This window comes from Hirundo rustica, chromosome 5 (genome assembly GCF_015227805.2).
Source record: "Hirundo rustica isolate bHirRus1 chromosome 5, bHirRus1.pri.v3, whole genome shotgun sequence".
NCBI lineage: Eukaryota > Metazoa > Chordata > Aves > Passeriformes > Hirundinidae > Hirundo > Hirundo rustica.
Window position 1 is genome coordinate 3,520,733 of NC_053454.1, and position 27,061 is coordinate 3,547,793.

The 27,061-nt window shown below is 38.1% G+C and overlaps 1 long non-coding RNA gene across 1 annotated transcript; it reads left to right on the plus strand.

Annotated features, from left to right (window-relative positions):
* Positions 1-10,433: 10,433 nt before the first annotated feature.
* On the plus strand, positions 10,434-26,567 carry LOC120753288 (uncharacterized). Its single transcript, XR_005701049.2, has 5 exons — positions 10,434-10,472; positions 10,776-10,846; positions 21,555-21,634; positions 25,997-26,096; positions 26,275-26,567. It is a non-coding gene; the product is annotated as an uncharacterized LOC120753288 (long non-coding RNA).
* The last annotated feature ends 494 nt before the right edge of the window (positions 26,568-27,061 follow it).

The window sequence follows — 27,061 nt, forward strand, 5'->3', positions numbered from 1 at the left end:
CCTTACTTCACTGCAAATACATGGCAAATTAGAACCTCCTCACACACATTTCTCCCTCTCTTCCACCACAGCACCAGTTGTGACCCAGTTAAGCATAGCAGCTCACAGGTGTTCACTGGAACTGATTATACTCAAACCCACTTTTCACTTCAGGCTTCCTTAATATTTTCATTGTTATTTAAGTTTCATGCAGTAAGAAAAAAAAAATAATAGAAAAAATCCCATGGACTAAAGGCTGAAGTGCAAATGAAGAAATGCATTCAGATAGAGCTAGGGGTTAATTTTAAGGCATCTCTGCACATATACCCTATAACTATTGCTGCATTACCCTACAGCTCAAAATTTATGAAATCTCATATTGTTTATTCAGCTTGAAGATTCACTCAAGTAGAACATATATTTAGCAAAAGAACCATGGAACTTGGCCAAATTATATGTAAATATATACACATTTTATGGTAATGAAAAATATTTTTTGGTCAAGCAGTAGCTTTCTCCTGATTTGGCAGTGCCAGACTCATGGCAGGTGCTGGAGTCCCTTTCCTGTGGTTCCACTCTCACTTACTGAAGGAAACCCAAACTGCTCTGTGGATGAGTCTTTACTTGCAGCTTTTATTGCTCAGCTGGCTGCATGCATTTATCAAAGAGCTGCTTGCTCCCTGAAATTTTAACCTCACACATTGAATGTTTCTCCTCACATAGATGTGATATCACCTGCTGGCTGATGATGTGATCAGCTTTGGAGTGCACCAGTCAGCAAATGATCACAGCATGGTTTTGAATATCATATTGTCCTGGAGAACCTTTCCATGCAGCTCATCATAGGAGTCATTACACTTGGGAATTCATTATCCTGTTCCAGTCAGTGGAAGGGGATTATCAGTTACCCTGCCGTGGATACAGAGGGCAAAAACCTAAATATTATTTTCTTAAAATCTTTTTAGAAATCCATTTTTCAGGGACGCCCTTCACCTAATTTTAGACTTTAGAAATTTTGTTATCCAGAAAAATATTTACTTCTCAGATGATTTTTTTTTTTTTTTTTTTTTTCCATGTAGCCTAGGCATTTGTTTCCAAATTACTGAATTTCCCTATTTGCAAGAAGGAGCTCGTAAATGTGTGGTAGATTTTTGACAGATTCAGATAGAATCCAGGCCTTTGAGATAATCTATTCTCATTTAATCTCAAGCCTTTGGAATCGTTACAGGATTCCCTCACTGGGTGAAATGATTCAGTCAATGCAGAAAGGTCAATCTAGATGATCATGATAGCACAATTACCTTCTTTATCTTTTAAATTTTATGAAGATATAGAATTACCTGCCCTTTGTCTCTCAATAGCCATTGAATCACTGATTGTAATTATAAAAGTAAAGAGAATTTATAGACTTTATCATCCAAGTTATTTTGTGTACATTAAGAGTTTACATACTCCACAATGAGAATCCTGAGGTGGTACCAGAACACAAAATAAGCACAGATGACAGCATATGAAGAGTATGAAACTTTCAGCCTTTTGTTTCTGTACATAATTTTGATTCAGGTTTGTAAATCAAATGTTACCATGTCGACTCCTAATTTACTGGCTCATTTCATACTCTTCCCCTTGCCAGACAGAGTGCTGTGCTATTTATCTTCCTTCTTGTCCTTCCAAAGAAGGAAAAATGTGGTTTTGAATTTCTAACAAGATACAGTTTTCACAAATATGTTAGGCTCCCTGGGAAGAGAATGGGGGAAGGGGAAGTAACAAATTAAGAAAACATTTTAGAATAGTTTTTCAGATCTAGGTGCTGTTCTTTGGCAGCATAGACATTTGACAAGAAGCTTTCATTTGAAGAAAACAGTGCTTTTTGTTGTTGATGTGCATCTAGGTAACAAACCAGAATTCTATATTCCTCAGAACCCTGAAAAATAACGCAAAACCCTTGAAAAATTGACACATGCACTTCAGACAGAGTGTTTCCAGTAGGTGATGGAATGGGCTTCTTCTTCTCTACTCAGCACTGGGGAGGTGCACCTGGATTTCTGTGTCCATGCTGGGCTTCCCAGTACAAGAGAGACATTGACATACTGGATTGAATCCAAGGCAGTTCCTCAAGGATGATTAAAGGATGGCTAAATCTCACCACGCAGAAAAACCTACTAAAACTCTTCATTGGATGATAATCTGAAAGACTGAAACATCACTTTCAGATTTGTTTCTTATAATGAGCAGATGTTCTACTGCCTTTGCAGGATTTCCAAACAAACCCATTACTTCAGCAGTTACATAGCTGCCACTGGATTTGGAATGAAAAGACCCATTTTTGTACACTATATATCAGCCCTTGCAAGTTTACTTGCTGTAGGGGAGGGAAGCAGCTCTGCTCAGTAGCTGGAGGCATGGCCAGCAGGCATCACTGTTTAAATAATTGTAGCCTTGAGCCTTGTTTTACATCAGCTGAGCAATTACCCTTCCTTCTGCCTTCTAAAGGTTCAGAGAAGCCTAAACCATGGCGAGCAGAGATTTTTTGCAAGGTGATCCTGGTTTTTTGTTGGTTTTTTTTTAATAACGTTGTGTGGAGGGCAGAAGTTATAGCTCTGCAAATTTGCTCCATAAAGGCCAGATGTTGGATCTATAACTTGTGTTGAATACTTAAAATCTGTTTGGGTTTTGTTCTCCAGGTAAAAATAAAACAGCAACAAGTTTGACTGTGGGACTGGTGCAGAAATTCCATTGATGCTAGGCATTTTACTACTGCAGAAATGAGCATAATCAAAAAATTCAGTGATGAGGGTTGCTGATGCAGAGAAAATTCTCAAGTATCAATTTGCCAAGGAGTTTGTCCTTATTTTCATCTAAGTTTAACCCCTACCTGATGGATGTAAGGTGGACATGTTGTATTTGTAAGAACCCTCCCTGCAGAACTTCAATTGCTCGCTTTGGAATTCTGTAGCTTTCTCTGATCTCTCACACAGACACTGCTGCATTTGGCCATTTGCTCCTTTCCTTTTCATACCTTTTTCAGTTTTACTTCATGGTTTTTGACCTAAGAAGGGGTAGTACTCAAGAAGTGACCACTCTCAGAAGCTACACAGAGGCTTTAAGGTATTTCCTCCTTGATTTTCTATTTTGCTTCCAATAACCCAGCATCATTTTGCTTTTTGTCTTGCTTCTACTTATTAATATTTTCTCAGAGTTATCTCAAGTGATTATGGGATGTTTCTTCAATGTTCACATCAACATCTAATGTAATTTATTATTTTCCTGTCACTGAGACCCATGTCCTCCTTCAGCTGCTGTTACAGCCAAGTCTCCCTTTATTTCTTCGGGTAAATTTGAATAATCAGTAACATTTCTCAGCTCACTCTCTGGATCTTTTCTATATTACATATGCTGGCAACTTCCCTTAATTGTAAAAGTTTTAATTATTTCCTACCTTTTCCCCCATTCATTAATCACTAGTTAATCCATGGGACAACTTTTCTTTTTATCCTATGACAACGAAGTTTCTTTTGAAGAGAAGTGTTTTCAAAAGCTCTTTGAAAATCCAGGTTTAGTATTTATATATGAGTTTAAGAAGTGTACTCTTAAAGGACATGTTTTATGTATGAAAAAGTGACTTTAATGTCTTTTTATTTTTGTGAGTGTGATTACTTCTTTATGCTTTGTTTGACATTTTGATAATATTTCTATGAAACGTCATGAAAATTAGAATGTCTGAGAAATAAAATTTCATTAATATTCTATGCAATTTAACAAAGTAATTTATTATATCTTTCAGGATAATTTAATGGGGACCATTTTTGTGATATTAATCATGTATTTTATTAAACCTATGGTTAGAATACTTTCTCTAATTTTTATGTAATATTCTGTCAAAATTTAAGAAGACATTTCCTTAGTGTTTAATGAACTATTTTTTTTTTTTTTTTAACTCTACAGAAGTTCACTTCTATGTTTGGAAATATACCTGTATAGCACAACTTATTTAAAGTATTCATAAGAACATAACATCACACTTCTGCAAATGTACTCATATTTAATGTAAATTACTCCCCCTCAATCTTTATCTTTACCACAGATTCATGGAATAGTTTGGGTTTGGAGGGATCTGAATGTGGTTTCCAGTCTTGCTTACCCCCTTATGTTGCTGGCCTGTATCCTGGGATGAAGACCACACACCTATGGATTGATTTCCAGAAGTCAAACTCCATTCTTCCCTCAGCTGAATTCTCAGCAGTTCTGTTGCCAGATGCTGCCTAGAGATGTTGTGCTTCAGAGGTAAAAGATTATCAAGAAAATCAAAGAATAAAAATGTGAACATTTTTCTCCATTGATTCTGAAATGCCATTTTTATGGCTTTTTTCCCACTGGGTACTGGGCAGAATGGGGTTGAGAAAATGCTTTGCATACTGAGTGTTAAATTGGCCTTCTGGGGCGATGGCAGCTGGGACTTGCAGAGGAAAAGTAAAGCTGTCTAGACCTTTCTTATGGTGGCAGAGCAAATCCCTGATCGGTGGGAACAAAGAAAAAGAGGGTTTTTTAATGAATCTCGAGAGATGACTAGAAGTTTCTTTGGCTGCCAGTTACCAAAAATGGTCCCTAAGGAGATCCTACCAGGATACAGCTCATCTATTTGATGAACTTGGAGATCTTTTCCAGCCTTAATGATTCTATGATTCTACGCTGGAAAAACAACCAAGGAACATTTTCTTCCTTCATCTTTCTCACAGACACATTGTGAAATAAATGCTGTCAGCAGCAGAGGGGTTAGCGGTGTTCTCAATTTCCTCCCTCATTTGCGCTCTGTTGTATTCCTGTACTTTCACATGTGTTCAAGCTTCCCTCTGAAATATTTCCCCTGAAGAGTTTTACCTGCTGCTAAAAGGCCAAGCTTTGTGTTGGATGAAATGTCTACATAAATGACCTCAAAACAAACACGTTGAACAGTGTGATTAAATGCTATAAAATACACCCCACACAGGGACACGACGCAGCAGCCCAAAATGTACCTTATCACATGCACAGATAAAATACCGTGGATGACATCTCACACAGTTTTGTGATGCTTTGAACAGCATTTCAAAGAGAAATTCTATGAAACCTGTTACCTCAAGCAAAACACTGATCAAATGACAAGGGGAATTAATTTGGATGGTGTCTGGTTTTTGCAGTATTGCAGTAGGAGTGTTTCTCATTAAATTTTTATCACTGGAATTTGCAGGGACAGTGGGGGACTAGGCAGTAGAACCACAGAATGGTCTGGATCAGAAGATTTTCTTTCCACATTTTATCACACCAAGGTTTACCTGGCACAAGGTAGATTTTTAGCAGAAGCCATTGGAGCTAAGTTCTGTTCCTATCAGCTTTGAGAACTGTTGTTTCCATATATCCACCCACACAGATGGAAGTATAATGAAGAATAAAAATTCCATTTTTCTTCTTCTCCAGGACTCTAACAGAGCCTTATTCCTGAAGGCAATGAAGTTGTGTTCATTAACAACTTCTCATATCCCATTTAACAGCCTGAGAAAACACCTCAGGAAGTCTAGGAAATGTCACATGGTGCTGGAAGCTGATATTTCTACCATGTTATCCAGCCCCTGGCTGACTTAAGACATCATACCCACTTGACAAGAGAAACTCTTCTGACTGAATGAATATCAGTATCTACTCCAGGGTGATCTGGAGCTCTCTAACCTCCTCTGAGAGTACTACCAGGATACATTGCATATAGTAGTCACTCAGCCCACACATTGCTCCCACAGAGAGATTCCTGGATTCAGGCATTTCAAACACCAAGTTGAATCCTGCTACTAAATTTCATAAAGCTGTCACACAACTCCGCTGCCTAAAAAGAGGTTTAATACCAATTGAGTGACACTGTGCCCATCTAAGAGGAGTAGGCAAATACAACACTGATGTTTTATAGGATTTTTCTCAGCAATTGGTTGAAATTCCTAAAGATAAAAGAGAAATCCTGATGCCAAATTCTGTTGCCCACTTACTGTCTGGGTCGCTGAAGACTTTGTAGGGAGTCTGAGGTTTCTAAGTGGAGCTGACAGGATTCTTCTGTCTTTCTAATATGGTACCTGATGCCACTAAGCACTCAAATTTAAATTATTCTTCATTGAACCATTGGGACACTTTGCGTTGGTACGTTCCATTTTTAATAATCATGTTGGCTCCCAAATCCTGATTTCTGAAAATTTCATGCTGAGCCAGAGAAAAAAAGATATTGACAGTGTGTCCAGAGCAACAAGAAAAACAGTCACACTTCATAATATTCACAGAATGCATGCACCTTGCTAAACAATGTAGTTATTGTTTCCATTTTTGAAGTAGTCACATATAAAGTCTACCTGTAGCTATTGCTTTTTGAATGAATCATTTTTTAAAGTAGAATAGGTTTTGTTTTCCCCTTAAGTTACTCAAAACAGACATGGGTGGGGAAAAAAAAAAAAAAAATCCACACCTCCTGAGATCTAGACAGTAGGAATTTATAAAACATGAACATGCCATCCACTGTGAAGCTAGGAGAGAGGTGTGTTTAATCTTGGAACTGATTATTAACTCAGTATCTGTCCTTTTTTCTTGTCACACTTAATCAAAAATAGCTTCCTAGCCCGCAATTCGTGTGCTGACAGCTCATACCACTATATTTTAGTATATGCTACTGTGATTTTTTACATGAAAGATTCCTAAGATGTGTTTAAGGTGAAGCATCTTAGTTCCATGTTTCCGTGTCAGAATGTCACAGCAGCAGTGGCTGCTCAGATCTGTTCCTGTTTAGCTTTCATTATCCACCATCCCAGACTCTCTCCTGCAATACAAGCAGCAGGCTTTAATTTGAAACAGGCTGGGGAGACAGACAGATTCTGGCATTTTTGGAATGAATATTTATAGCCTTCCACTAGGCTGTGAGTCATCCCTGCAAAACAGAAATCTCTGGTTTGGAATAACAGCCCCTCAGCACACGGAGAAAGTGCCAGTTTTGGAGTGAGGGATGGGATGTTGTCATCTCATGGCTCGTGGGCCACTGCTGCTCACACTTGCAGGGCTGCCAGAGAGTCTGTATTTAAGGAAAAGAAAAGCCACTGAGAGGCATTAAAATACTTCTTTCAGGACAGTTTTGCTTACTATCAGTGCCCATAAACCCATGGAAGTTGGGTATCATTTCCAGAGGGTTTCCTGGAGGCTGAGGAAACTTGACCAACTTTATGGAAGTGTCCACATTTATAAAAGTTTTAATGGGTTTCAAAAGCTATTTATCCTGGCTCTGTTTAAAATTCATCATAAATGTCCTTCTTATTCCACCTCATGCCTCTGGCAAGGACTGTCCTCTACCTTAGGACTCTTCACACTGGGATGTTTGCAGTATTTCTTATTTTTTTTATCATGGAAACTTGATGTTACTCCTGTTACTTATAAAAACCTACAGTTTATCTCCTGCCCAGGGAAGAGGAGGAATCATCAGCCTGCTGGTCATTAAGTTGGAACAGAACCATATTTCAAATTTTCTACCAAGTATTTCCACAGAGACTGTGGCTTGGGGATTACAGAGAAACACCAGCTGAAACACAGCTATGTGCTGTATCAGGTAAAGGAACTTTCCTGCATCTCCTCACTGTCTGCCACTCAACCATGTAACTGCAAAATTCCCCAGCTTGAAGCTGAATTTTGGTCTGAGTACATCCAGAAGTTTCACAGATTCCTCTGGCAGAAGCAGAAATAAGATTATGAACTTGGAGAAAAAGCTTTCTTCACCTTCCAGATGAAAATCTGCCTTCTAAACTGAAATTATGACATCACCTCAATGGAGCCAGGATCACAGAATGAAATGTAACACAAAAAATATTACCAATCAGTACATATTCCTCTCAGGTAATACATTTTATTGTGTTTTTTTGTGGTTTATTTTGGTTTTTTTTTGCGTTTTTTGAGGGGGTGTTTCTTGCATGCAGAAAATGTAAATACGTAAATAAAATAATAAAATGTTTAAAGAATATACAACTTTTGTACTGTTCTTAAAAAAAAAGGTTATTAAAATAATAAAAATAGACTCTCAAACAAATTAATGTCTAGAAAAGTAAATCTGATAAAAGAGTAAGATACATACTTGCCATCTAAACAATTGCAGTGCAGCAGTTAATGAACAGGGAACAAAAGCAGTGCTTTCTTTCTTTCATAGTTATGGAACAGAAAAAAAAAATAAATGTAACTTAAATTTAATAAGCTTTTGCTTAATTTATTGGATTAATTTAAAAATAAGCCTCATAATGACTTCAGCCTCTGAGAAGTTTCAGAAGCTTTTAATACTTAGAGGCCAGATGCTGCAGCGTGTGGTGTATGTTCAGGCATAGTGGGTCTTACCAGACGAAGGAATAACATCCTTAAAAGGGTTTTGTGCCTCAGAAATGCTCACACGGATAATTTGCCTGACATTTTAAAAATTTAATTTAGGGTTCTTAAGAAAGAGACATAATCATCAAAAGCAGCTCACTTTCCATCCACAGAAATTCCTTAATGGTTCGAAATATGTGCATACTCTGAAAAATTACTTGACTCACAACCATGAACTTTTAGCACAATTAATTTAATTTGTAAATTGAACAATATGCATCATTAATGACTCACAATTTCCAATTTGCTGAACGGTTTCTGCCTCATCTCTCAGGCATTTCAGTCAAGCCTTTTTCTGAAGCTTTATGTCACCTTTAGGTTCTGTGCATCTCTCCCACCTTAACTCTGTCCTGTCCAGTTTGGAATTTGCTGCTGAACACTGTTGGTGAAGAGAAGGATCTTCTTAAGAGCTGTTCACTCAGAATACGGAGCCCTGCCCTCTTCTCCCTCCTTGCAGATGAGGTGTGGAGTAAGATCTTAGCTGGAAAATTGTTCCTGGGCTTCGGCATCCAGCGTTGTAAAGGGATTTGCAAATGAAGTAGATACCTATGTAAAGTACACCAAATTTTAACCAAAATCTTCATATTCACACAATGCATACAGACTGGTGGCCTGCTCCTCCACTGATTTATCACTGCATTTGACATTCATGTCTGAATGGTGGCCTAGAATCAGAGCATCACAGAATCACTGAGGTTGGAAAAGACAGCTCTAAGATCATCGAGTCCAACCATTTCCCCAGCACTGCCAAGGCTACCACTAAACCATGTCCCCAGGTGCCACATCCACACAGTTTTCAAATCCCTCCAGGGGTGGTGACTCCATTTCTTCCCTGGGCAACATTTTCCAGTGCTTGACAAGCATTTCTGTGAAGACTTTTCCCCCAATATACAATCTAAAGCTCTTCTGGAGTAGCTTGAAGCCATTTCTTCTTGTTATATTACCTGGGAGAAAAGCTCAACCCCTACCTGGCTACAACCTCCTTTCAGGGAGTTGCAAACAATTAGGTCTCCTCTGAGCCTCCTTTTATCCAGGATACACAATCCCAGCCCCCTCAGCAGGAAGTAAAAGAGACCTGTGAGATTTTTAACAGCCTGATAATACAAAGAGTCCATGAAAACGGGGGAATCAAATCACTGATTTCTAAGGCATTAGTCGATATTGCCTAAATCTGCCAAGCATTTCTGTCAGGTAAGAAATGCAGGTGGAGGAATTTTCAGTATGACCATGGTGTAATGAGCCTTTTTGGGGGTTTTCTTCTTCAAGGGTTGTGCCAAATTATGAGAATGATAAAACTGCCCCTTGGAAAAATGAAGTAGCACTAGGACAATAAATTCTGGCTACCTTTCCATTTGAAGTTTTGACTGAGAGGATGTTCTTTGGACATACCATGGTTTCAGCAAGATGAGGCAGATGGTGTGACATGCCTGGGAGATCGTGATAACTGAGATCCCTTATTTATGAGGCAGCTTCTGTTGAAAGCCATGTGCCCATTCTGAAACCCAGGAGAAGATGAACAGAAGAGGTTTCCATTCAACATTGATGTAAGGGATACTGGATCAAACAACTCAGCTCTTCAACATTTCAGGATGATGGCCCAACAGGATAAGTTATTCCCCCAAAGTTTTAACAACTTTATTTTTCTTTCCATACACCTCTGAACTAATAAATATAAATAGTGTCTCTATCAGTAGGGTGATATTTATTTTCATAGTAATATAGCTATAATATCACTAGACACAACCCAAAAAATGGTAATTTCTGTCTCAGCTTGGAAATCATTAAGTATTTTATGCGAGGGAGTTATGTGGTGGCATTGATCTGTGCGCTAGCTGCTGTGAGAGAGACAATATAACGTTTGCCTTTTATATTTTACATAACACAAAAAGGCATGAGAAGGAGGAATTCAACAGAGAATTTAAAAGGCAGCAGGATTTGCTGAAAACTACGCACAGCTGAAGATAACTGCCTGAGTAAATCAACCCACCTCCTCATAAAGAGCCCACATATAAAAGTGGAATGCAGGTGGTTAGGAAATCCATGAAGAGATTGAGGGTTTGTATCAATGAGGTGCATTTGACCCACAGGTAAGTGACAGCTAGTAACATCAGAAAATGCAATGTGGAAATGAGAAATAACTTTTATTTAGACATGTTTTTTTTTTTTTTTTTTTTTTTTTTTACTAAAATCACATATTTTAAATTGCAAAACAATTGTTAGGTATTGAATGTAGTGAGAAACTCAATTTCAGTAATATTTAAACACATATTTCAAAATTTAAAAAAAATGGTTCCAGCAACAAGTTCATAACCATCACAGCTTTCTTCTCTATGACAGTGTAAGGTTGCTTTGTGCTGTTTAACTTTTCAAAGAAATTATTTTCCATGCAGGAATCTACAAAGAGAGAGTCTGTAGAGAAATTAATTGGGGAATTGATGCAATACTATTATCATGAAAACAGGTAAGAATTTTTTGACTTGCAGTTAAATTTAATTTGCTGATCAGATAAAGTATTTTTATTTTGTATTATTTTAATTTCAGAATTTTTATATAAATTGCATAACATGGGTGTGGTGTAAAAAAAAAAGGGGGTATATTGATATTGAAATAATATGTTTGAAGTAATTCCTTATAATAAACTTTATTAATTGCAATGCAGATATCAATTGATTAGACTAAATAACTTGAATCACTGTATAGTATATCAAGAAAAAAGGATTATGAAGGGAAAAGGTAGAAACTTAATCCACCTGTTGTTTCCATTTCTTTGTCTGCAAATACCTGTTAATTGTAGTGATAAGAAAAAGGAAAATGGCTTCAAATTGAAAGACAGTGGGGTTAGATAGGGTATTGGGAAGGAATTGTTCCCTGTGAGGTTGGGCAGGCCCTGGCACAGGTTGCCCAGAGAAGCTGTGGCTGCCCCTGGATCCCTGGAAGTGTCCAAGGCCAGGCTGGACAAGGCTTGGAGCAACCTGTGACAGTGGAAGATGTCCCTGCCCATGGCAGGGGTGGGACTGGATGATCTTTAAGGTGCCTTCCAGACCAAACCATTCCATGGTTTCCCAATTACACAGAAATCAGAGTCAACACTGCTTTGATATCACCTTGCTTTAGGTGAGCCATTGTGAAGTTCTTTTATCTCACTGTAGTTATTCGCCCTGAGCCTCTCTCAAGGAAAGCTAAGGACACAATAGGAAGTAGAGGTTCTATTTCACTCAATGTCTGTATGATTTTTTAGTAGATAAAACCTTATCATGAAAGGTGACAGAACTCCTCAGTCCTCCATAATGTGTAATCCTTCACACTGAAGTTTAACAAAATTGAATATGCTGAATCAAGTTCACTGAAGCTTTTGCTCAAACTCTTTGGAGAAAGTTCTCTGGATAGAGAAATATGGTCACTGGTTTGCAAATAGAAAGGGAATATGATGGACTTAACACCCTAACAATGCAACAGAAGAAATCTCTGTGTGCTTTTCCCCCATTTCTCTCACAGCTGTATAATAATTTAGAAGCACTGAAACTAATTGCCTATCTTCTTTGATATGAGAACACGTTATGTTTGGGTCTTCACTCAAGGCAAGATACTTCCCCGTCAGTCTCTGTCACTGCAGTTCTGAGAAAAGCTCTCTTGTGGTGGCAAAATTAATTTAAGATTGTTTCTACTTGTAAAAAATCCACTTAATTTTCTAATTATCCTACCTCAATGTGTCAAAATGATAATGTCACTACATATCAGTGAAAAGGTCAGAGGAAAAAAGTAATTGCAGCTGGTATTATACTTGGTGCTGGGAGAAGACTGTAAATGATTTAAATTACATGGAAACCAAGGTTTGGTGTTTTTCAGGGTTTTTTTTTTTTGCTGACAAGAAATCTACATTTTAGTTTTCAATTGTACAGTAATCTGTGTCCTGTTGTGTTTCATTCATGACAGCAGGACCTTATTGAGGGAAAAAAATTGGCCTCTTTCAAAGTGTAGTAAGGCACTTGAAAATGTGCTCTAAAAACCCTCAAGTGTAATGTTTCTTCTTAAAAAATATAAAATAAACCCACCAAAAACCTTTCAAAATTCTAGAGCAGACATATAATTCCCATTCACATATTCGATAGAGTAGTTAGGGTGAGAGAGATAATCTGTTTTAGTCTGTTCAGTTGGACATCACTATATATATGACATACATATATATATGCATCGCGCAAGGGAGAGAACTGTATTTGTGTGTGTATCAATATATTTTAAGACAAAATTTGGGTTACTTCAGTATCTGACATATCTTGACAGCTTGCAGGTATTCTACTTCGCTCCTCTACAGCTCTAAAATCCTTCTTGCTTGTGAATTCCATGCACAGTGCCCTGCTGGAAGCTTAGTCCAGAATATTTCTATAAAGTTTGGAATAGCTTAAACAACAGCAAGGCAGAGCAGATTGTGTTATTTATTCTCACTACTTACTGTTGTTTCAGCCCATTAAAGAAATATTTCCCATGCCCCGTAGGACATAAGAATTCTGTTGGAAACATATTTTATTTTGAAATACAAGAATATACATTGAACTTCTAATGTAGCTCCATGATGATGAGAAAAGAGAGGTTGGTAAATAGGAATTGTGCAACCAGATGAAAAAAAATTACAGTTAAAGTAAGCGTTGGAAATTGAAAAATATATGAAAAACAAATGTGTTGTTCTCCTTTTGTCATATACAAATAAGAACTATATACTGAATTTATACAGGGCTTCTCTTAAATTATTAGCACAATTTCTATATGAGACTTGAGATCTTTATTAATTCAGCAACAGTTAATACATCTGCACTTTCAAGACTCTGGGCAAAGAAAGCTTTTGCCTCACAGTTGTATGAAAGTGGAATTGAATGGACTGTGCTAAAATGAAATCAAGGAGAGAAAAAAAAAAAAGGCATGGAGTCACATTGAAATCTGCTATGTCTCACTTGACTGATAATGTAGCAGAGTCTCATTCCAAGGCTGTGTTATCACCAACTTTTTATCTACCTTACATGACTTTTTGATACTTTTTATCAAACCTGGTCTAAATTTCAGATAAGAGTTGTGTTTACTGTAATTTCAGCTTCTTGTTGAGAGCTTCCACATTTCAACAGAGAAAGACGAAAAACAGCTCTTACTTTCTTTCACCACCTGCAAAGAGAAAACAATGAGTTCTGAGTGAAATTTGCAATCCAGAACTGGTTTAAATTCTGGGGACACCAACTGGACACAAGTAAGGAAGGAAAATCACTCATTTTTTAGTCAATAATCCATGGTTTTAGGCACTCAAGGAAGAGACAGGGCAAGGAAATTCAATTTTCTTCTCTACCTGTAGAGATTCAATCGCAGATCTCTCATTACTCACAATTGTATCCCAGTTAACCTGCAATCTGTGATTACGCCTTTCTCTGGAGTTATCCCACTGACAGTGTTCCACTTACTCTTGTGGTGCTTATATATTCTGTGGAGTTAGGTCTCAAATCCTGGCCCTCTAGATTAGTTCCTAATCCCTAATTTACGGAGTTATTTTCCCTTGTTCTCTCATGCTGGCATAATAAATGGCATTAACTGGGAAGGCTGTGAGCGCCCTAAAATAAAATATGCCTCACCACATGAACAAAGCACTCTCATCATGATGAGAATATTAAACCTTGATCCCCCCCTTCCCATGTGAGAGCCTGAATGATGGGGCTCTGCAGCACAGGGTAGTGAGACAGAATTACTTCATTTTCCATGGTGGGACAAATGCCTACAAGCCCTGTGATGTTTTACTGGAGAGCTACAAACATCCAAGCATAAACCAGCCCTCTACTACTTTCTGCAAAAATAATTAACCACTGAAAGAATCTACCTGGGGATATGGCTGATTTTTTCTTCTTTTGTCATGTGAAGCTTTGAAATAATGCTTCAATAGACTTTGAAAAGAAATTGTTGTTTCATTTTAACATATAAATATCTTACTTGAACAACTAGTTTTAGGTTTTATGTGAGTCAGTACGGGAAATTTGAGGTCTTGTAAGCTGCACGGCAACAGATGATATCAATCTCTTCTGTGCCTAAACTATATTAATTTTTTTAAATGTTGCCTTGTGATTTTTGTGTTGTTATTTATTGCCATTTTTCTTTTTCCCCCTGTCCCTTGCTTCATAATTCTGAAAAAACCCAACATTTCAATTCAGTGAAATATATATTTAAGGTCAATTAAGTCATTCTTGTAATTAATATTTCAATGTTTGTTAACATAATGGTACTTAGAGCATTGGAAGTTGTAAACTATTAAGCTTAACACAAGTTTCTGTATGATTAAAATATTCTGCAATTCATTTTGGCACAACACTAACCGAGAGAATGAAAAGGTAAAAAAAATTATTTTACTGGTTGGTTCTTTAGTAGGCTGGAGCAATAATTTAAAATTAGGAGTCTTTTAAAAGACTTGGAGGGAAATCAAAATTCTATAAAGCTGCCTTGCCATTAATAGATTAATTCATTTTCACCAAATCACACATTAATGGAAAAAACAAACATTATATTTTACATTTAGATTTTTAAGTAATATTTGGCATGAAATAAATATACCCCATTATGTGCTGGCCCACTAGAGGTGAGGTAGACTCAGCACTCTCCACAGCAGCAGCCACAAAGGTGTTTCTTTTTTGAAATGATAAAATTACTTTCCAGTACAGAAAGGCCACTCAGAGGAAGCAATGACATAGGATCCTGTAATAGTTTTAATTTCCAAACCAGGCAGAAACACCAATTAATGTAGTAGTTTCACGTTCACTTTCTTACAAAACAACATCAAGAGACAAAACTTGTAATTTTCAGTCAGGTTCACTATATGACAATAGTCTTTCATCAATTCATTAGGGGAAGAGTCTCTCTTATGGATCCCACTGACAACCTAAAACTGTTCTCTTGTGGGTTTTAAACTGTCACAAAAACAACTGCCCAGAGATACCTGCCTTTGTGACCCTCCCAGAAGCAGTTTCCCAAGCTGCTTATTGGTCATGGGTCTTAGACTTTTGCATACTGGGGTGTCACCTTTTAAAGATGAATAACTCCAAAGCAAAGGATTCTTCATCTCAAGGTACAGAGATATCTTCTCACTTCTTCACTGGCGCAGGGGGCTTCTCATCTTTATCTCTGTTCAAGCATCTTATAGCATTAATATTACTTAGTCCATCACAAACACCTTTGCTCAAATTCACACACAAATTAAAACAATCATCTCCCCAAATACATACCTTTCCCATGATTTAAAGGAATGATCTAAATATAGAGTTCATGTCCATGGCTCAAGTAAGAATGGAACAGCCAACTCTTCAACCCTCTGTCTTAATAGTCTTTTCTTTCGTGCTCTACTGACTTCATCCTCTTGTTCTTTATGTTCACTCTGTCCTTCCTTACTCTCTCAGAGAAGGGCTAAGATCTGGAAGCTTCATGTTGTCAGGAAAGGGCTAAATCTGCTCGTAGTTTTTGTCTCTCTCTCTCTCCAAAAGGAGGGAGCAGCAGGCCCAGCTTTGTTACCTGTCTCTGTCTGGCCAAAGGAAAGGAGGAAAAGACCCACCTACGGAAATCAAGGGGTTTTATATGGTACTTCCCAAAGTCGTAGCTAACAATTTTCAGTAGTCAGAACGGATGCCAATATTTCAACTAATCCTGTGATAGGACCCTGTCTTTTCTAAAGCAATTCCCAGGTCCTGACCTGGAGAATTATTCTACATTCTTCTATAACTAAAAAACTCACTGTACTAACCCATGACAGATTCACAAAAAGTTTATCATGGAGTCAACTCCCTCGCAAGGAAGTCCAAATGCTGCACAAGCACTTGTCCAATCAATCTTTGAAATCTCAAAGAATACATCAAAGGATAAACATTTTTATAGTCTGTCATGAAGTAAAAGCTTTTCCTCATATTTAATTGACATTTCCTACATTTCAGTTGATATGTTGTTCCTTATATTTTCCCTGTGCTCATCCAAGTGTCTGGCCCCATATTCTCCTTCCAGGCAGCTGAGGACAGCAATATGATCTCTTGTTAGTCTTCAATTGCTAAGGCAAAATAAACCCAATTCTCTCAACCTCTTCTCCTCTGTCCTCCACAACGAAGTGCAGAGTATACTTCTTTACAGGGCTACAGGTCTTACGTCTCCAAATCACTGCAGATGTAAAGCTGGGACAAGTTTTACAAGAGAATTAGAATGGCTGATTTTCTGGAAGCATCTCAAGATATATTCACCCAAGCACATGCCATAGAACAGGGAAAAATTTTGCATTTCTGCCCCACTATGATGAATTGAGTGTTCTGAATGCACATTAATGAATTCTGGTCAGTCTTCTGAGGCGGTTAATTAGGGCCTATTGCAGTCTTGGATACATCTGTGAGAGTATGTGCCAAATACTGCAGGTAATGGCTGTGCTAAGTTACTGTCAAACTAGTGGTAATAGCTGGTCACTAAATCTTAACTGGGCATTTACTATAGCTGAAACAAGACAGGAATACTGAGTTTTTCCTTCCTGACTGAAAAAAAATGGTCTTGAGATCAGAAATACTTCAAGCAAGACAGAGGGACTGAGGTGATATGTGAAGAGTTTAAGGGTTCAAACAAGGCTTTTAAAAAGGAAAAAAAGTCCAAAGGCACTGCAGGGGTCTCTAGAAAGGATGTATAAAGGCACAGTCTTTTGTATTGGGAAAGACTGATTTGGTCTAGGTTAAGGAAAATACAGTAGAAAAACCCCTTGGTGAAAAAAGAAACTGCAACCTCAGAGCATTGCTCCTTTTAACTGTGCCATACAGGCCAAAAGACTTCTACAGCACAAACCTCCCCTAGATAAGGACATCCTTATGGGAAGCATCTGGCAGAAGAAACACAACTAGATCTGTTCCAACATATCCTGCCATCCCATTGAGTGGGCAATAATCAAGGCCTGTGGAGAGAGGGAAAGGGAACTGAACACATCTGCTCCTCCACTGCTCTTTAATCCACCAGGAAAAGGAAAATCAGGACTCAGTGGGTGAAAACTGGATCACAGAATGGTTTGGGTGGAAAGGAACCTTAAAGATCATCCCATTCCAACCCCTGCCATCTGCAGGGACATCTTCCACTATCCCAGGTTGCTCCAAGCCACATCCAGCCTGGCCTTGGACACTGCCAGGGATCCAGGGGAAGCCACAGCTTCTCTGGGCACCCTGTGCCAGGGCCTCTTCACCCTCACAGGGAAGAATACATTAAATTCCCTTCTAGTTTAATTTTGAATGATTTTTCCTTTGATTTTTCTGAGACACAATTTCACCAGGTATTTGCAATACTTTATTGCTGGAAATGCTGGGTTGATTTTTATCCCAAGCAGAAACTGATGATGAAATTAAAGGGAAAACATATCCTCACCAAATCAAATTACTTTGCTGTTGAATGCTGGAAGCTTTAAAATAAATAGTGCTTAGTAACACAGGGATTTGGAAGGAAAGTCACAAAGTAGAAAAGATTATTTTGTGAAACAAGCCAGAAAAGAGCCACATAAATCTGAATGAACCGCAAAACAGAAAGGTATTTGTTCCATTAACAGATTTTACATATGTATTAAATAAAATCCTGTGGTTTTATTTAAAAAAAAAAAAAGGCTATTTCAATTCATGTCAAGCCAATACTATTCCATGTTTCCTGAGCATCATCTTTATAAATATTTATTGATTTCAGGTGATGGTTTATGAAATTAAAGGCAGTAAAAAACCCCCCAAATGTCTAGTAGGGTAGAACACACATTATAAAGCTTAGTCAGTTAATTTGCCTCAAATATTGCTCCATCAAATTATGTAAATCTAATTTCAGAACCCAGCGCTTTTTGATCACATAGAGGAAACACCTTTTTAGGACATAATCCTTTTTTTTCCCCACCCAGTGTGCATGGATGTTTAGACTAAATATGCAAGTAAGAAGTTACAAAGAATGCTTTAAAATTTTACTGTGGGTGTTGTTTCACCACAATTTTGGGAAGCCTCAAGCTGACCTGAAATCAAAGATTTATCTTCTGGTTCAGAATAAATAATCCAAAATACGGGTCACTCCATAACAGGCCACAGCAGGGCTTTAATTGTTTTCTATGATGCTGCTGTGCTTTCAGCTGCAAAGAGTATAAAAATATGACTGGAGAATGCTATTAGAGACAAACAACCAAGTCATGCACTAAAAATAGGAAACTACCTTAAATGCCAAGAAATTCAAGTTTGGTACCTTACATAATCCAACAGAAAGTGGGTTTTTAAGTTTCATGTTGGGTTTTTTTGATCTTTTTTTCCCTCATTTAATTCATCTTCAGTGATATCCAACACATGAAAAGAAGGGTCATGACCAATTTTCAGCACTGAATCTAACATGTACTATCAGGCCCTTTGAACGACTACTGTGATTCCCACTTCTGTACAGCGTTAAAAATTAATGATAGAGTTCTTGATGTCACAAGCACAACAGTCTTGAAAAAATGATGCAGACTATCAGTGCCTCACTTTTCCTTTGTTCCCACGTGTGTGACAGCCAGCACAGATAAAACAGTATTAAACCATTGTTTTGAGGGCCCTTTAGCTCTGTTTCAAAGCTTGTACCAGGAAGTTGATGACAGGTTTGCACATACACAGGTCTGTTGGCCACTTTGATCTGTGAGCTGGACCAAAGGGAAGGGCTATTTTCTCATGGTTCAAAATACCTTTTGAGACAGAGTTGACATAAACAAACTCTTTAGTGAATTCATTATCTCTCCAGCCTTTAGCTTTCCTCCAGCCTTTAACATATCCATGTATTTCCCCAGGGTTAGGCTAATGTGTTTCTCAATTCCTGGATTGCTTTAACAACAACAATCAAAGATGATAGCAAAATGAATTCCCAAACCCATTCAGAAGCATATGAATTTTGAATTTTAAGTATTTTGTTGTTCCAAGGCAAGCCATAGAAACAGAATTTTATGAATCAGATAGAAAAGCTTTGTTAAACACCTCCATGGTGTCTTACCAGCCACCAGCCAAATAATTTTATACCTGTGTCACAAAGAGCAAATCAACAATGGCACATTAAAAAATTAATTAAGAGAAAGAACTCTTAAAGATCACAGGCTATTTAGATAGGGCATAATATTTCCAATCATAAAACGTGTAAAAATACCTTTAAAGAAAACCAACGAGAATGTGTATTTATACTTTCTGCTGTCAAGTATTTTGGATTCTTGTCAAGTCTTTCTGTGATATTTTATGAACACAAAAACATGGGAAAAAAATAGTAGTAGAAGGCTGACTCATTTGTCAGATTAATGACACTAGGACTTGGTGTCCTGGCAATGATGGTATTTTATTTACACTCTTTCAGATTTTGACCCCTTAAACATTTCCCAAGGAAGTTTTACTGCCTTGTATGACTTTACAGACATGAGGCTTGATTTTCTTCTTAACCTGTCACAGACCCTGAAAAAGCTTCAGTGTTTCAAAGGTGACAAAGTAAAAGTGACTGATTTGCTCTAAAAGATACATGAATCGAAATAACCAGTCTGCCTTGGGTTACCTTTTGAATTCCTCTGACTTTAGGTAGATAAACTTTACAATCTACTGTAATGTAGGTTTCTTCTAGTGCCAAGGAAGAGAAATCTCAAGATATTTGATATGTTAAAATATAAAAGCCTTGAACTGCTCTAAATTCAATGGTAACACAAAGAAAACCAGAAATTTCCTGGGTCTTGCTTCAGCTGTTTTCTTGTTGGGAATTCTTTGCTTTAAGGAAAGTTCTCATAGTGCACTATGAGTGATAAAAAAGCAGGTTTTTCATAGGTGCACAAAGAATTGCAGAATTGTGAAGACTGGAAAAGACCTTTAACGTCACCATCCACAAGGCCTTCCCTCATCTACTGTGTGGGACAGTTTTTCATAGAAAGAGAATATGTTGGTCACACAGGACCCTTCTGCCTTTCATAAATCCATGTTGGCTGGACTTGATCTCCTGACTGTCCTTCATGTGCCATGTAATGGCACTCAGGATGATCTTCTCCACAACCTTGCCTGGAACAGAGGTGTAAGGCCCTGGTCACAGCAAGTTTATTTAAAAGGAGCTTAAGATACCACATTTCCCTGCAGTGGCACAAAGGAGAACTCAGTAGAAGTCCCGAGGAGGTTAAAAAACAAACTTTACTGGCAAACTTTAGAGGATCAGGAATTTGGCAAAATTTAAAGCAAGGATTCAATCAAAATTAAGCATTTCATAAAGCACTGACTTAGCAAACTCTAACCCATCCAACCCTAAATTACCCAGATTTCAAGAAGAGAAAATTAGGAGTAGGAAAGGAGAGAAAGCGAGAAAAAGAGAGAGAGAGAAAAGCACCCATACTACTGAGATCACATTAAAAAGGTAATGAAGATCTCAGTAATTATTTTGTGCGTTCTTATAGACACTACCTGTGCCATCTTTGTTTGTAGGGAAAGATCTCTTGTTGGCCAGAGCAATCCCTGCTAGCAAGACTTGCACTTTTATTTTCGTTTTTCTTACTGCAAGATGCAGGTTATCACGTCTGCCCTCTTGACCACATTAAACACTTTCGGTCCATAGGATATAAAAATCTATTTTTCCGCACAGGGTGTAACACCCCCTTGTTTCTCTCATGTCTATCCTTTAATAAGGTAATAAATATCAGTTTGTCACCCAGAGAGAGGCCAGATGTAAAAGTCAAGCTGAGTTTCACTGACCAAAGTGGGAGGACAGATGACTTGGAGGCAGACAGGGTCAGACTCATGCAGGGTCTGCTGCTTGACCTCCCTGAAAAGGTGCTTCAGCTCTGCATTTGCTTTGGGTTCCCTTCTCAGCAGCAGGGGAGGTGGAGAGATCAAAGGGAGCAGCAACATGACGCATACAAAGTCCAGGTGAGAAAGGAAATGCACAAATCTGATTTTAAAAATGCCCTTTGCAGAAAGTTTCTGCTGTTTTAATTTTTTTAAAATGTAAACTTTTCATAGTAATTAATGGATTTAAAACAAACAAACAAAAAACAAACAAACAAACAAACAAAACCCCACCAAAACATGCTTCTCAGAACATACAATTTAATAGATCATTTGTATGAACAGCAGCTACGAAATTTTGCAGAATTTAGGAAAGAGGGGAACATCCTGTGTTCTTGAACCTGTTTCTCATCATAGGTTGAAATGTAAAGAATGAGAGACAGATGTTCTACAGCAACAGAATTCTCCTTCCAAAATGAGATAGGACTCATCACCAGGTGAGCAACATAACTGCATAAATCAAATTAATCTCAACCACAAGCTATATATTTGCTTACACTGTCTTTCCAAGGCACTATAACAACACATTTTTTGGGTCAGCTTTTCTTTTAAATGTATTCAGTAAACTAGAAAAAGCTTCACTGGGGTGTCTTAGAGTTACTCCTTAAGTCACAGTAACTCAATCACTTGCAATTATTTCTCCTTATCCACACTGAATGATCTGTGAGAGACTTAAGAGGCAGCAGAGAAAAAAGAGAGGAAAACAAAGAATGCAAATAATGTGAAATAATCTTAATAAAATGAAGTTTTTGAAGGTGAGTAAGACTTCTGGGAAACATGCATAGTGTTTTTATTGTCATTCAGGCAGTAAGTCCACACAGTCAATGATGAGTTTAAAAAAGGCATTAGAATCATAGAACAATTAAGTTGGAACAGATGTCTATGGTCACTGAGTCCAACACAGCCCAGCAGTAAAACTAGGCCACCCCTAAACCCTGTCCCCAGAGCCACTTCTAAATGTCTTTTAAGTACCCCCAAGGATGGTAACTCCACCACTGCCCTTCCAGAGCATGACAGTCCTTTCTGAGAACAAGCTTTTCCTAAAATCCAAACTAAACCTCCCCTGGTACAACCTGAGGCCATTTCCTCTAGTCCTATTACTTGTTACTGGGAGAAGAGACTGCTCCTCACCGTGCTTCACCCTCTTTTCAGGGAGTTGTAGAAAATGGTAAATTTCCCTCTGAGCCTCCTCGAGGCTGAGCCCCCCCCAGCCTTTCCTGTTTCTCCAGACCCATCCAAAGCTCTGTTCCCTTCTCTGGATTTTCTCCAGCTCCTCAATGTCTTTTAACATTTAACTGTCACAATCCACACCATGATTTCCTTACAGCTTTTGAGCTAATAGAAGCAAGTGTCTTGTGAGAAAAAATGCCCCAGAACTTTTGTTGGGAGACTCCCATAACGTGAGCACTCTAAGCAGGTTACAAAGGCAGCTGTCAGTTCTGACATTCAATGAAGTTCAAGTGCCTGGATTTATAGCCTTAGGGAATATCTTGTGGAAGAGTTTTTCATAATTAAACATCTGAAGGGGTTTTGGTGTGTGTTATTACATCGCGTGGCATCAGAAAAGTTTCAGTTGGGTCAGCGGACAGGCTGGAGACTTCAGATCTATGGAAGCAAACATCTGTCACTTCAACTGCCTCAGTGACAGACAGCTGTGGGAGGTGGTTTTCCATCATATGGCCAATGACTAGGAAAAGATTAATAATATAACTTGGTGGTAGCATTTACTGACATTGACTGACAAAGAAAGAGGACTGAGAAAAAGAATTCTGGAGTTTCTCCCAGAGCATCATTTCCTAGCACTCTCTGAGTTTATACTTTTCCCTGGTCATGACATTACATTTCTCTCCTTCCAGTCCCAGTTCTTCGAATACCTTTTTCAGGGTACATCTGTTCTTATTCTAATTATATATTTTTTTTTTGATCACTGTGCATTCCTTTGTAGTATTTGGTTACCTTTCTCACTGTTTTCTGCCTTGGCTTTATTATTTTTGGTATTTCTATATGATTGGACTGTAAACACCTTAAAAAACCAAAAACAACAAAAAAACCCTTTCCCTCCTCTGAATCCTGTTATTGGAGAAGGTTCAGCAGTATTAATTGAGATTTTAAAAATCACATATACTGTGAAGCAGATGCCTGAAGGAGGATACTTTATCTTGAACAGTTTAAGCTCTAGGAAATACAAGCCTGCTTTAAAGTCCTAGAAGTCAAAGTATTAAACTTCATTGTGTAGTTGTTCTTACCAAAGAACCACCTGACAACCTGCTGTACAGGTATTTTTTTTTCTCCTGCAATATCCATCCCTAAGGAATGCAGACAATACATGACAAATAATATCCTGTGTCCAGGATGTTCAAGCAATCTCACCAGAACATATTCCTGTTTGTTTCTGTGTGGAGAAACCACTGAAATGCTTCAGTACCTAAGTTCTAAGGCAGACCAAATGACACTTGTTTTGTTCCACATCAGAAACTTAGGTTATTGTTCTTAGTCAAATTTTTATGTCCTATCCTTTAACCACATTTTAATAAACCTCGTGAAACCAGTCATCTCCTGTGTACCTGTCTTGGTTTTAAAAGACAGTTGTCCGCCAGGAAAAACTAGATCTTCCCTTGGAATAGAGACTGTAAACCCCCTTGCCTCCAAATTATTAAAATTTTGCAATTAGGGGCTTTCAGGCAAATATATGGGAATAGGAGTAACAGTTCTTTACTAGAAATATTTTAAAAAAACAAAATACAAATGTAGTAGTAAAAAAAAAAAAAAAAAAAAAGCAAAAAACAAAAAACAACCAAGAAAACAAACTCACAAAAAACAAGCAAACAAAAATCCTGGAAAAAACCCTGACAGAGTCAGGAATATGACCTGCCGCCTTGTTTGTCAGGGTGTTGGAAGCAGTCCAAATAAATCCTCCTGGAGTAACAGATGTGGTTCTGTGGAGTAGACATGATCCTGTAGAAAATACAGTGGTGGTGAGATGGGTCCGGTCTTCCCCCAGGAATCCAGTGGAAAAACCGATCCCTTGCGTCCTTCGGTCCCAGTTTTTATCTGGCTGGGAACAGCTGGCTCCTCCCCACTGTGTGGAGCATCTCCCAATGGGATGATGGAATGCGTCATGTCATTGGTGGGCCCTAATGGCCCATTATCAGAAGATGTCCCCTGGAGGATGGAGGGGTGGTGAAAGAGATAAGAAACACTGCCCCACCTGGATTTAATGGCTGGACCCCCCTCCCTGCCTGGAGTTACAAGAGCAGGAAAAAAAATCTCCCAAAAACCAGCTTTCAACAGATGAAATAGAATACACATTTTTTGGTTACATAACCCAAGACAGCACCAAAGAAAACATTTATCTTCCACACAACCATGAATGGAGCTTCCAAAAATCCTACGTGAATACTGCAATGAGTCAAGTCATGCTTTTTAAGGGAGAATATGATTTAGGTTCTGTTCACTGAACAGACAAACAGTTTTTAGGACTTGTTCTTCCTGAATACAGCAGCTGGAAATTTCCATGTACAATTCTCACCACGTTGACAAACAGCACAGCCAATAAACTCTAACTGGGACTCCTCACAGTTGTGATGACGCCTGGTAGATTAATGAACAAGCAGAGCAAGATCTTCTTTCCAGAGCACACAGCCTACAAATTTATCTTTTAGAAAACAGGGCCATATTTCCTCTCATCTTTTTTCCAGGAGATGGGAGAAAGAATATTTGCAGCCACGGCTGTGTTTACAAGAACGTACAAACCTACAACACTGGCCAACACTGGCCAAACAAACAGTCCTTATGCCTCAGGCCTCAGAAGAAAAGCTTGTGCTTCACCACAAACTCAACTTAGGAGAAATACATGTATTTTTTAATCTGGAATAATGGCTGCTTATATCTGATTTCTGTACATGAGCCTTAGGATTTCTTTCTTGGCATTGTAGAGTATTCGGATCAGGTTTGTAGGTGCAGATAAGGGTGAAATCCTTAAGAAGGAATCTGCAACCCCCATGAACCTCTCACCTACTGGCAGTTTAGCAATAACAAGTAGAACTTTGTTATCTTTTTTATTTCGTGTCCATGGCAAAGTGTTGGCAGCAGGGCCTGCAGGGAAGCCTCTGTCAGGGGAGCTCAGGGACTGCCCATCCAGCCCCAGGTGGATATATGTGTGTTTATATGTTATATATATAAGAATATATATTCATTTATACATCAGATAACTGCAGTAAGACCTTATCTAATCTTACCGCGAGTAAAAAATGTGACATCTCATAGAGCAGCAGGAAGGTGACCCACACTTTTCATTGTTTAATATTAGAGCACATGGAATAATTAGAGACTGTAACAAGTGAGGACCACTGGCTGTGCTGCATCTTTTTCAGCCCAAAATGTCATCTGTTCTGCTGTGTCAAAGCTATTAAAAATCCAAACCCTACTAAGAGTCACACAGAATTGTTAACTTTTCACAGGCATGATTGATTAGCTGTTGCAAATTGTTGAAAACCAACTGATTAGGCTTTTAGGCAATCAATTGCACAATGATGGGCAGCAAATGAGGAGGAACCAAGAAAATGCATATACTTAGAAACTAATGGCTTAAAGACTCTTAACTCACACATGCCAGGCAATTTAATCATAGGGAGTACAAGCTGTGACCTCTGAGTGAGATGTGGTAACTTGGCAATCAGGAAAGTAGCAGTGGCATGATGCAGTGGTCTTTCTTGGCTAGACCACTGAGAAATGACAAAATTATTTGTGTAACGCAGCAGCTTGAACTCATAATTGACCTAACTCTTTTCTTGTTTCAGATTTCAGCAAACCCCTCTCTTGTATACTTATTGCCCTAAGAAATGTGTAGTATTCAGAAACCTACATGCCCTGTTATAGCATTATACTCCATAAAGCCTGGTGAGTTTTCTCTCATCCACTCTTTCTATTCCTCCCACTTATTTTTCAAAAGATGTGCCTGAACATCTTTCAAAAGATGTTTCTGAACCCAGAAACAAAGAACTATTTCAATTCTTAGAATGTTTTGGTGACTTGAAATAGTTTGAATAAGGAAAGCCCTTTGTTCTCTCACCATTAGGATCTCCAGCAGATTTGATGACTGAGCTGTGAGTGCTCCACAACAAGGCTCTTTTATCACACAAGCAGGAGGCGGGTTTTGGGTGCAGGACCAAGTTTCCAAGAAATAGTGAACATGATTTTTGGCATTGAACTTGCTGAAGGAACAGATTTGGTGGTACTTCTATATGTGAATATATCTATATACAAGGGAGGGAGAGTTTCTAGTTTACACACACACATATATATATATATAAAATAAGATTATGTAATAAATAAGATTTATATTTCCTACTCATTCTGCTCATTTCTGGTCAGTAACTGCTAGACCTGCCTACTAAAATTAACCAATACGAGACAGCAGATGAACATGAAATTAATGACACACATTGACCCTTATCTTTTTTGGCCTTTAACTTTTTATGAGAGGATTTCACAGCCATAATATTTAACACTCTTTTTCATTATAGATCTCTTTTGCCAGTTTTTTTTTAGCTACAGTAAATAAGATTTTGTGAACTTATATACTTGTGATTTGCAACCACATCAAGCCATATCTGAGCTTAAATTATCTCAACTTCTACTGGAAAAGGGAAATCCAAACACTGCAAAGAGACTTATTAAGAAAATAAATCAAATAAAAAGCACAGCTATGAGTGTCAGTTCCTTACAGTGGGCATCCTTTCTCTAATCATTTGGAAACTGAAAGTGGTCCAGGCTCCTCTGAAATAAACACATTTTGCTCCTCTGTTATGTGTCAGTCCTGGGTTAGTTAACACATTCAGCTGGAGTCTGATAGCAATGCAGCA